This window comes from Triturus cristatus, chromosome 1_1 (assembly GCF_964204655.1).
Source record: "Triturus cristatus chromosome 1_1, aTriCri1.1, whole genome shotgun sequence".
NCBI classification, from domain to species: Eukaryota; Metazoa; Chordata; class Amphibia; order Caudata; family Salamandridae; genus Triturus; species Triturus cristatus.
In genome coordinates, this window is record NC_140579.1 from 706,122,738 (window position 1) to 706,135,252 (window position 12,515).

The 12,515-nt window shown below is 44.9% G+C and overlaps 1 protein-coding gene and 1 long non-coding RNA gene across 6 annotated transcripts in view; one reads left to right on the plus strand and one right to left on the minus strand.

Annotated features, from left to right (window-relative positions):
- FMNL1 (formin like 1) overlaps positions 1-12,515 on the minus strand; it is a 1,060,054-nt gene that overhangs the window by 1,002,187 nt on the left and 45,352 nt on the right. The window lies entirely within an intron of this gene.
- LOC146870934 (uncharacterized) overlaps positions 1-12,515 on the plus strand; it is a 158,711-nt gene that overhangs the window by 135,451 nt on the left and 10,745 nt on the right. The gene's annotated exons all lie outside the window — the stretch shown is intronic.

Genomic DNA, 12,515 nt, shown 5'->3' on the forward strand with positions numbered 1-12,515 from the left:
TTGAAACTGAGATAGCATGTACCCGATCTCATGACTGCAGATCATCCTTCTGTATCTTCTTTGTTCACCATCTACTAAATGGAAAATTACAGTCTGGGCGTGTCTTGGGGGTACTGGAAATGTATATCTGGTATTACCATGTTGGCAGGGGTCAGTCCCTCTGCTGCAATCCAAGGAGGTCGCTCAGACTGGACTCCGCTTGAGTGTATGACTAATAAATAACTTTGGTTTGTATTCTCTACTGTCTGACCGACTCTTTTATTTGTTTGGAAGGCTGAGAGGTGGTCGCGAGTGACCCGGGTGACCTGATTCGGGTCACTTCCTTCAATATCAGAACCTCCTCCTCTCTTCTTGAATTCCACAAGAAGCTGAATACTTGACTTTACAATTACCCAGCCTACCATAGATAGGGCTAGGCACACACACCTACTCAGTGTCAGGATACCCTCGTGGGTGATCGTGAAATACATATAACCAGTAGTGGCCTGTGTTTGTGACGAGTGGCAGGGCAGCCGGGCGGGGGTTGAGAGGGGGCATAGGGGTCGCAAAGGGAGGGAGGCAAAATAATAAAAAAAAATAATAAAAACCTTACCTCCAGCTTGCCGCATCTTGCATCGCGCTCTTCTTCTCCTCTTCTTCAGGTCAGGCTCCCAGCCTGCCCTGCGGCCAATCCTGAAGCTGCTCTCACGCATGATAGCAGCTTTAGGATTGGCCTGGGCGTCCTTGATCAGGGCTCCAGGACAGATTGGGGGGGTCTGTGCCTGCTCTCACCAACCCCAGCACTGCAGCTTGGGTTGGATGCAGCTGGGGTTGGAGAGAGCTTCTCTGCGCATGAGGTGCAGGCTAGACCGTCATGCGTAGTGAAGGGAGTGCAGTACCACATCCCTCAGTGCTGTCACCCCTCAGGCCCGGGGCAAAGTCATCCCATAATGTGTATGGGTGCCTAGGCTGTAGCCTCTGCGCAGTCAAAGTGGCTTGGAGAAGCATGAGGTAGCTGCCAGGGTACAATTTGATTTGGTGAGCAGAGCTAAGCTCGGGATTTATTGTGGCAGAGCTGTGTGCGGCAGCCGATTCGGGCAGTTCATTTGGGCACTTTCAGCTGCCACCTGACTGCCCAACTTCTTCATGATGAATGTATGTGAATGGCAGTTGTGCTGCTATGGAAGCCCAGATGCTCAGTGGAAGGTAAAAAACACAGCATGCTACGTTGCCTCCATGGACTGCACTTCATGATAATGTGCAGGACTCCAGCAGTGCCAGGTGCACACAGGCGTGTCAGTAGGTGATAGGTTAAAGAGGAGGCCCACCAGTGCTCCAGCGCCTGACCAAAATATTTTTTTTAACTTGTGTTTCACTTTAGCACATAATGTAACTCTATGGATCTGCGAAAACTTCTGCATTTTGACAATAATACATTTTCAAAATCAATACCTGATCTTTTTATCTCTAGGGATTTTTGCTGTTATGAGCATTCTTTCCCTTTATTAGCGTGACTTCCTGTGATGCCATCAATGCCATCACTTCCTGTTATGTCATCAATATGCGAATTAGTTCTCATGCCTGCAAATTTTGAAACCTTGAGCACTCTGCTGCTGGTTGTTTTTGTACTGAGCTGCTCTGTCTCAGCCCCCCCAGCGTCCCCCACACCCCTCCCAAAAGGCATTTCCCAATTTTGTTCAGTTCAAGAAGTACATTTTCAAGCAATTTCTGTATGCAGGAGTAGCTGGACCAGAGCAATGACGAGCAGGCCATCATCTCCTGCATGGTGAAACTCACCAGGCTCCACTGCATTAATCATCTAGGTGTGCCTCGTCTTTGCAGAGAACGTGACCCAGAATTCGGGAAGGAATTTGAGAAACTGTCATCTAGAACGTGTCACAATCTATAGCATTGGCGACCCGCCTCTCGCCGCCATTGCAAGGCCTCGTTTCCAGGAGGCTTCTTATAGTGACATTAACTGTGGAGCGGCTGGGAAGTCATAAGGTGCAACCTGGTAATTACGTCATGGTTACAGGGTCTCACACGTCACTGCCCGTCCTACACGTTCGCAGATATGAGTGCTGTATGTACTGTTTTATTCGATGCTTGTGTTGGCTTCTTACATAAACTTCTATCGAACTCAGCTTACACCTTCTGTACCTGCAGCTTTCTATATCACACCCATCGGTACAGACCCTTGCTCAGGAACAGGGAGAGACCCCCTGTGGTATCTGGTTTCCAGTGCAATGCATCTTTCCTGCTTCCTTTCCCTTGCTGCTCAGCCAGTGAGGATGTGATGTGGAATGTTGATGTGCATGGTGAGGTAATGGAATGTTGGGATGCCTGGATGTGGAGTGTCAGTTGAGAGTATGGGCTGAGCAGAAAGGAAGCTGCTCCTGGTGGGGCTCACTTATTGATATATATCTATCTTCAATACCACCTATCAACTGCATCAATAAACCTTCATTTATTCTACATCTTGGCTACTGAACTAATTTACCTTCATTACATTTGGCGACGATCTGGAAAGAATCTACGAGTACCATCTTATGGATTGCAAATTTTAATTCTGAAGAAACTACAAGGTAACTACAAGAACCTCTTGAAACTCTGAGCTACGGATTCAAAAGCATACTGGCACCCCTGAGCCCCACCAGTGACCTGTCTACCGGCCGCCCCAACCTTAACGTGCCAGTTCCTGCTCTTCTAAATCAGCTGTGTACCAGTTACTGCTCTTCTAAATCAGCTGTGTACCAGTTACTACACTTCTAAGTCAGCTGTGTACCAGTTACTGCTCTTCTAAGTCAACTGTGTGCCAGTTTCTGCACTTCTAGTCAGCTGTGTGCTTTCAGCTGTGTACCTGTTCCTGCTCTTCTAAGTCAGCTTACTGATTGCCTGCCTATATTCAGCCTTATGTGCCAGCTCCCCTTGAACTTTGATGTTACCCTTCCTGCTGCCTTGGAAGTGTTTTGTTCAGCTTCAACCCTATTGTGCCAATTCCTACTTCAACTGTACAAGAGCTGCAGCATACATACAGCCTTGGTCTTGGTTTTGTCAAGCGTCACAGCCGCACGTTGCTGCCTGTTCCCAGCCTGACGTCCTGCTGGTTGTGTGCCTTTCCTGTCCTGCTGGTTTTGCTTTTCCGCAGTGATACACCAGCACCTCAGAGAAAACGGAGAAATCAGAGCACTTTGACAGCTAATACTTTTGTTCATTTCGGTGGGACTGTTAGCTGTGCTTTGATCGGTAACTGTAAGGTTTATGTTTGTATTGCTGACTGTTACGATGTGTCTAAGGTATGCCATGTTAACGCCATGTTAACGACGCCATGTTAATTACCATAGGTACTTGACCTATAGTTGGTACATTCCCGAACCACCCCCACAGTATATGGTTTGTTCCAAGTCCCTGAAGGGGACATTAGAATGTTGGTGACAGGGAGCATTGATGGAGAGAGGAGTGAGGAATAAAGGACTGAAAACTCACCTTCGTGTTAGTTTTACTTTATATCACTGGCGACGATCTGCGTAAGGGGGCAGATGTACCTTACTCCTCCCCTTCTGGTTACTCCATCAGCTGTTCCAGTGGTGTCGCATCTTGTCAGTGATGCTGCCTTGCTATTCATGGAACTGTGACCGGCGAACTTTCTGAGAGTTTATCTGCACACGTTTTATATTGGCGGTGGCGTGTGGAAAAGTCTTATGCTCTGGAGACGCTCTGGCTCTGCCTGGGGAACTTCTATCTACGAACGGACTGTGTTATTCTTCTGGTCACCGGGCATCGTGTTCCACTGTGGGGCTATTGTGAGCGCCTGGTCTCGTTGTCCGGAGTACCGTCATCAGCCTGTCAGCCCTGGTGCCGGGGATATCCTGATTGTGTGGCGCCGATTGTCTCGTCAGGACCGTGTAAGAGACTATCCGGGTTCCCGTTTCCTGGAATAACAACGAACTTCGTGCGCAGAAGCAGCCTGGAGACAATTCCTCCGTCAAGCGCCGTTGCCGAGTTACCTCAAGAAGCTTTCCATATAGGACGCCGCTGACGCTTGCCTGTGAGTCTGTGAGGCTGCCCTGGGTCCTAACGCCGGTAAGGTGGTTCAGCAATTTTTCGGAGGCACGCACTCCATAGCGTGTCTAATGCAGCCTTCGGTGACACGCACACCACATTACACCTCAAGCCAATAAAGCCATTGTTGTTATTTGCGGAGACACGCACTCCAGTGTGTGTCTGACTAATTCTTCGGTGACACGCACACCAATCGTAAGGAGGGCAGTTACTCCTCTTGCGCATCAATGATTCTTCTGATCTCCTCTACCACGTCATATATCTAGCGGACATCACTTGGCACATTCTTCAGTGCACACTATTCAAGCGGTCAAGGGTTATTAAAGGGTTATGTGGTTCCAACCTGCGTTTTACCTCATAGCACTCGTCAGCAACTGTTGACCTTCACCTTTAGCTAACAAGTACTTATCCTATGACTTGTATGCCACTTGTAATTCACATATTACCGCTAGTTGGAAATTGATGTACTATATATTTCTTGTGATTTGAGGTGTTGGCTCCCATATCTCAGTTGGCACTGGTCACGCTCGCTCTGTAGTTGCTCTTGTTAACCTTTGATTGTGTAATGCAAGTGTCCCATCAAAGCAGTTGAGTGTACATCACAAATTTAAACACAGTACGTGTCTGGCTCTTTCACAATGGCAGCTTCTAGCATGTTACAACCAACGCCATTCTTGAATGAAATGGGAGAACCAACTATTCCATGGCAAGATTGGGAGAAGGTATTTGAATCTTACCTGGTGGCAATAGGAGGGGAAAAGTGCAGCGCTTTCAGGAAACAGCACATATTGCTACACAACTTAGGTTCAAGCGGAAGGAAGATTTTTGAATCACTACCGGAGCCTGAGGTAGAAGAGGAGGATGAAGATGTGTATGAAACGACGTTGTCTAAATTGCGAAGTCACTTTGGGAACAAAATTAATATAGTCTTAGAAAGACACAAATTCTTCAGTCGCGCACAGGGCAACCAAGAAAATGTATCCACTTACATTGCAGTTCTCAGAGGTTTGAGCAGACTTTGTGCTTTCAATGATCTCAATGACTCATATCATATCATATCAAATATCTTTATTCGGATATTTACAAATAACCATAAAAGATGCACATCATCAAATCAACAACTTTTGTTAAAAACTACAATCAAATATACATAATACCCTAAGATCTCAATGACTCACTAATCAGAGATCAATTGGTACGCTGTACAAACAACAAAGAAATACAAAGGAAATTGTTGGAGAAACAACCGGATCTCCTGGAAGCAGTCAAAATTGCGAAATCAGTTGAACACACGACGATCTGTCTGAAAGAGATAAATTCAACGGAGACTGGTGAGAGGGTATCAGAGATTGCCAATCTGGAGGAGGAATCAGAAGTGTACAAGATCAAAAGTGAACTGTCAAAGAAAAGTGACAATTGGCGTAACCAGACAATGAATGCGGAGAGTGGAAAATTGAAATACTATCGTTGTGGGAGCAACAACCACCTAGCAAATGATCTCAACTGTCAAGCCAGGCATGCTTGGTGCAGGAACTGCAACAGGAAGGGGCATCTTGCTAGGGTTTGTGGGTGCTTTCCAAAGAAAATGGGGACAAGTCAAGTCACCGCAGCGCCAACACAGGTCAAGAAAATTGTGTTACAAGTCAAGGAGGGGGATCTTCAGGAGCAGCAGGGGTACCCTGTATGTGATGTGTCTTTCGATGGGAAGAGCGTTAAAATGTTCGCTGATTCATGCTCGCCATTTACACTGGTGAACTTTACGGATTTTCAGGCTGTGTTGGAAAAAGGACAGGACAAGCTGGATAAAGCGGATATTGCTCCTAGCGGCTATAATAGGGATCCTATACCTATGAAAGGAATGTTCAAAGCGCTGATTTCTTTCAAAGGCCTTCGTACAGTAGGAAAGGTTTATGTAGTAGAGAAGGGGTCAAACTTACTGGGATGGCAACACCAAAGAGAGCTAGGAATCAAATTAGACCCGAATAATCCGGAACAAGTGTTGACAATAAATCCTTCAGGTCAAAGCGGAAATGTCGCAAGTGAGTTTCCAGAAGTATTTTCAGAGACATTAGGATTGCTTAAGGACTTCCAGCACAAAATTCAGTTAAAACACGATGCTACACCGGTGGTTCATAAGACAAGACATATTCCACATCTTATGTGGGATCCACTGAGAAAGGAGCTAGACAGGTTGGAGAAACTTAACATCATTCAACCGGTGTCTTGTTCTGAATGGGTCGCCCCGATTGTCATTGCCAAGAAAGGTCACAGTCAGGACATTCGCATGTGCATAGATCTACGAGATCTAAATAACAACATATTAGTGGAGAGGCATTCCTTACCCCGCATCCACGAGATGTTGAGCACCATGGGCGAGGCTAGATGCTTCAGCGTTCTGGATCTCTCCATGGCATATCATCAGGTGGAGTTACATCCAGATTCTAGGAAGCTCACTGCCTTCACCACGCCCATGGGCACCTTCATGTTCTGTCGTATGCCGTTTGGATTGGCCTCTGTGGCAGGGGTCTTTCAAAGGATTATGCAACATGTTTTAAAAGGGGTGCCGAAAACGCTTTGTTTCCAGGACGATGTCCTAGTGTACGGTGCCAATGTGGAAGAACATAACAATGTTTTAAGACAAGTCCTGTCCAGGTTCAGAGGCGCAGGACTTACACTGAAGAGAGAGAAATGTCAGTTCGGAGTGGAATCGGTGGAATACTTAGGACATTGTATTTCAAAAGATGGTTTCAAACCTAAACATTGCCTAGTGGAAGCGGTAAGAGACGCGCCTGAACCTACGAACAAAGATGAACTGAAATCATTCTTAGGGTTGGCCGAATATATGGCAAAATATGTAGACCACTTTGCGGATCTGACTGCCAACCTGAGGGACCTCACAAAGAAGAGCATGCAATTCCGGTGGGCAGAGGAACATGAAACATCATTTCAGAGAGTGAAGGAAGGCATACTATCTGCTCCATTTTTGTGTAACTTTGAACACAACCGCAGAACCTTTCTTACTACGGACGCTAGTGGGAAAGGATTAGGAGCAACACTCTCACAAATTATTGAGGGCAAAGAGAGAATTGTCGCGTTTGCTTCAAGGTCACTTACCAAAGCTGAAAATAACTATTCGGTGGTAGAAAGGGAAGCATTGGCTTGTTTTTGGGGAGTGAAACATTTCTAGTTTTTTCTGAGGGCATTCAATTTGGTTTACGCACTGATCATAAACCTCTAATTTTCATGTTTAACCCGAAGAATAGCTCATGTAATACTCCCCGCATAGCTAGGTGGCTGCTGGGTTTTGAGGGCTTCTGTTTCACAATCCGATATGTCCCGGGTAGTCAAAATTCGGCAGCTGATTTCCTATCCAGAAGCCCCATTGACACAGGGGAACAGTTTGAAACTCCTGAGTACCTGGTCTTCCAACTCAGTTTAGACACCATCACCACACAGGAATGGCTAGAGTGCATGAACGCAGACATGAACATGACGCAGATCATTGACCACACAGTAAAGGGTTGGCCTGATTCTCCTGATCAGGTTGAGGCAGAATTAAAACCATTCTGGGAGATACATTTGGAGCTGAATATGGATCAAGGAATCCTATTCAGAAATGACAAAATAGTTCCACCGGAGGCCATGAGGGGCAAAATAATTGACCTTGTACATGAGGGCCACTTGGGTAGGAGCTTGACGAAGGCAAGGTTACGAGAAAGATATTGGTTCCCCAAGATGGACTCGTTCGTGGAGGCTAAAGTTAAAAATTGTATCACGTGTTCCAACAGTGACAAGTCTAGAATGACCAGGAAGTCACCCTTGTCCCCGGTAGCTGTACCGGATAAACAGTGGGAGAAGGTTGCATTAGACATCATTGGTCCCCTCAACTTGAAGGGGGTGGGGAAACAGTTTACACTGGTTCTAGTTGATTTTCACTCCCACTGGACGGTGGTCAAAATGATCCATCAGATAAAGACCATATCTGTAATTCAATTTCTAAAGGACACGTTTGCACAGGAGGGCATACCGTCCTCAATGGGGACAGATAATGGGGTCCAATTCACGTCCCATGCTATGACAGAGTTCTTGAGTAAACTTAACATAACACACTTGAGAACAGCACTGTACTGTCCCAGGGCAAATGGTTTGGTGGAAAGAATGAACCGCATGGTCAAAGGGTGCATACAATTGGCGGTGGTAAACAGGATACCCACTGAACAAGCGTTACAGGAAATGTTGTGGGCTTATCACACCACTCCTAATTCGGTCACGGGAGTTTCTCCTTTTTCAGCGCTGAGAGGGAGGAAACCAGGTACCAAGTTCTTCCCGTATTGGTTAGGAGGGGTGTCCAATGTCACAAGGGACAAGCACGCTTTCAGGGACAAAATTGATGCACATCAAAGTAGATACAAAGCTCAATATGACACCAAACATGGGACCAAAGCTCCACAGTGGAAAGTGGGAGACTGGATATGTGTTAGGGTGCCGAGGACCAAAGCTCCACAGTGGAAAGTGGGAGACTGGGTATGTGTTAGGGTGCCGAGGAGGTGCGAGGGTGAAACCAAGTTTTCAGGACCAATGCGCATCAAGGGTGTAAGAAACAACACAGCCATATTAGATAATGACCAAATGTGGAGCATGGACAGGTTAGTGAAACCGCAAAGCACACATAACCAAACTAATGACCAAGCAGAGGTGCCACATAACCTTGACATCGAGGGGTTACCTGTCACACGAAGAACATGCAGAGCTCCAGGGTGGCACAAGGACTTTATTAAGTACAAGTAGAGAAATGTAACCAGTTATGTATTGTTAATTTTGTTCATTTACATTAAGGGGGAAGATGTGTTACGATGTGTCTAAGGAATGCCATGTTAACGCCATGTTAACTACGCCATGTTAATTACCATAGGTACTTGACCTATAGTTGGTACATTCCCGAACCACCCCCACAGTATATGGTTTGTTCCAAGTCCCTGAAGGGGACATTAGAATGTTTGTGACAGGGAGCATTGATGGAGAGAGGAGTGAGGAATAAAGGACTGAAAACACACCTTCGTGTAAGTTTTACTTTATATCACTGACTTTATTGCCCAATCTGATTATCTGTGCACCATGACAGTTCAACCGCCCCCATTTTAAGCTTGCCACAAGCTGTGCAAAAAGAGCGCGTCCCACCTTACCTTACTTCAGCTTTCCTGCCATGCGTGCAAAGGATCCTCTGTGACGTTCTTTTCCTATCAAGGCCCCTTTGATTTTGTGGACGCCTTGGTGCACGGTGATGCCTGTAGCCATCCGGCACGGCGTCACCATTGCGTGCCGCCATCTTGTGTTTGGCACGTTTCATCTAGTTTTCTACTGTTTCCAGCATTCTATGTTCACTGCCAACCAAGTTTTTTTTTTTTTGTCCCTCGCAATAAAGTCATGCAGCAAGAAGGAATCAGGTACATTTCCCAGTTTCATCTCGGTGATGTTTTCTTCGTAGCCTGTATCTTCTTGTACTTATGCACTGTACCTTTCGGTTGGTCTGCCTTTTTCGTCTTCAAGAAGTATTTTCCTCCCTAGCTTGTTATGGAACTATGTTCTGCCATCGGAGGTATGGATTTGCCATGAGTTTGGGCGAGTCTTTGCTCATCAGGGTGTTCCCATGTTTGTTTTGTACTTTAACTCTCCTTGCTGCATGACATGGACTCAACTCTGCATCAACCATGTCAAGTCTTCAGGTCCTGCATAATTTTCCATCACATCCTCGTTCTTGGACTGATGGAGAACTTTCATTTCTGTTTTTTTTTTTTTTTTAAAGTTTTCTCCATTGTGGCACACTTAAATGTGAAGTTTTTACACGTTTCTTTTTTCTTCAGCAGTGTTGATTTATAGTTTTTTCTCTGTAGGAGGTATAATTTTGATAGTCTTTTGGCTATGTGACTTTCCACGTCACCTACATTTACATGATATTTTACATTACATTACTTTGTTTACAAGTTTAGTTAAGAGAATTTTTCCTGTTCGAGGTATGCCTCATAATAAATAGCCTTTGGCTATGTGACTTTCCACCTGTGCAATTCTATGTGCGTGGACTCGTCACCTGCTTTTTCCCTTCATTATTCTTTATTTTACAGTACTTTACTTACAATTTTCCGTAGGAAATTTCCTCGAGTTGAGGTATGTTATTATAGCTTTCTAGCTATGTGACCTTCCACCCCTGTTCAATTTAATGTGTTTGGATTCGTCACCTACTCTTTCATTATATATTACTTTATAGTATTTGGTTTACAAAGTTCCGTTGCTTGGGATCTTTTGCTGTTATTTTTATTTATTTCTGTCAGGTTCAATTCTACATTTGCGCAAAAGTATTGTGCGTGGATAGTCTGGCATTTGAGGTCCTCTCATCAAATTTCTTTATTGTAGGTACTTCTAGCAGGTGTATTTATCACCCTACTTTATGTGTGCTTGTATGAGTTTCCTGTTTTCTGTCTGTTGGGAGTACCTTGTACTTTACAGTTGTTGGTGGTACTCCTAGCAGGTCGATTTTTCTCCCTTCCTTTTGCTGTGTTATTGAGGAGTTTCCTGCTTGGTTTCGTTTTTTGGGAGTACCTTTTGTCTTTCCTGGTTGTTCTTTACTTTTCATTTTGGCGTTCGCTGTTTATCATCTACATGCTTGTCTGGCCAACTGGTGTGCACTGGTGTACTCTGGATGTTTTGTCCTGTGTTCCTGTTTCTGCTTGTGTTTGTATTGCTGCGCGTATGGTGAGAATTATGCCTTATTCTCATTTTTTCTTCATCATTTAAGTGTTTTCCTTGCAACATTTTGTTCTCCTTCAGCCTTTTATATGTTAACATTTATTTTATTGAAACCAGGGTTGTATCTGACATTTTCTTGTTCTGTTTTCTTGTTCCGTAAAAGGGGAAGATGTGTGTCATGTCACTATTTACTTATCTTTGAATTGTCTTCTCCTTCCTTATTATAGTGTTTCATTTGAATTTCATCTTATGTATTTGTTGATTGCCTTCCCATGAAATGCTTTGTGCTGTCTTAAGTTTACGTTACGTTGTTGGCAGCATGTTCAAATCAATGTTACTTATGATATTGCCATGCTTAATTCTGGTATTATCACTATGTTGCTGATTTGTAAAGGGGGAAGATGTGTGGTATCTGGTTTCCAGTGCAATGCATCTTTCCTGCTTCCTTTCCCTTGCTGCTCAGCCAGTGAGGATGTGATGTGGAATGTTGGTGTGTTTATTTTCATGCTGCTGTAGTGGGGATACATTTCAGCACAGATTACTTTGTCTTCCCTTTTGGAAGAAATGATTTTGCTGCAACACAAGCACTTATTTAAAGGTGATATTGTTTACAGCATGTCTTGGTGATGGTTTTGTGCAACAAATCTTAATGACATTTTAATATACATTGTTTAAATGTTTTTGTTTTGACTATGTTGTCACTGCATGTAGTTTTGCTGATGGGCTTTCTTCTACACTAATAGTAACCCCTGACAAAGAGCTCTTTGACTGAAATGCATTGGGTGTACATTATTACGGCTACTTAGGATGAAAACATACATTTCGACATGCTGGAAAAAAGTCTGGATGGACATTTCTTATGCACGTTAAAACTGGAAGCATGCTGCCTCCATATGAACTTTGTAACCACTGATGAAACTGGAATAAACTTTGATGACTTTATATAACTTGGTTTAATTTTCACTTATATTCAATTCAACTGATGTTACACGCTGTGCGTCCCGGATTGTGGGGTGCTCATTGTGCACCAGGGGCTTTATTACAGAAAGTGCCCTGGGGGCACAATAGGCCTTTGTGCCCGCTTTGTGCACCCCCGGGATACTCTGTTATTACAGAAGGGGCACCTGTGCTTCCCCATCTATAGTACCGAAAGCACTGGCGCATTTAAAGCACCAGCACAGTCTGCAGGGGATGTTCCCTCATTTCCATGGGGGCGTGCCCCATGCAAAGGAGGAAATCCCTTTGCCTCTTCATCAGCGCCCTATTACAGACGCAGGCGCAGAGGCAAAGAAGCCCTTATGAGGCGCACAGACAGTGCGCCACCTAAAAGGTGGCGCACTGTCAGTGTGCCCCCTGATGCAGCTCTCTGGTGGGGAAAACGGGGATCCCCCCAAACACCCCTTTGCAGGATCTCTAATCCCCTTCAAAAGTGCAGACGGGTTGCCGCCTCCACTGTGAATACACGCAGTGGCTGTAAAGCAGCTGTTGTGTTTTTCACTTGAATGCGCTGCCCCGGGGCAAACAATGAAAATGCGCTTATTGTGTTATGTGGCCCTAGTTTGTTTATGGAATATTCACACGTGCTTGGGACAGAGCATAAACCAAGTCCAGAAGCACTAAAATGTGCCTGCGAGCATTCTCTAAGTGTTCAAACAAAATGGTGTAAGGAGTGTATTCGACCACCTACTTAAATAATTTGTCTTTCTAGGGTTACCAGGTCTCTCCATGTCACA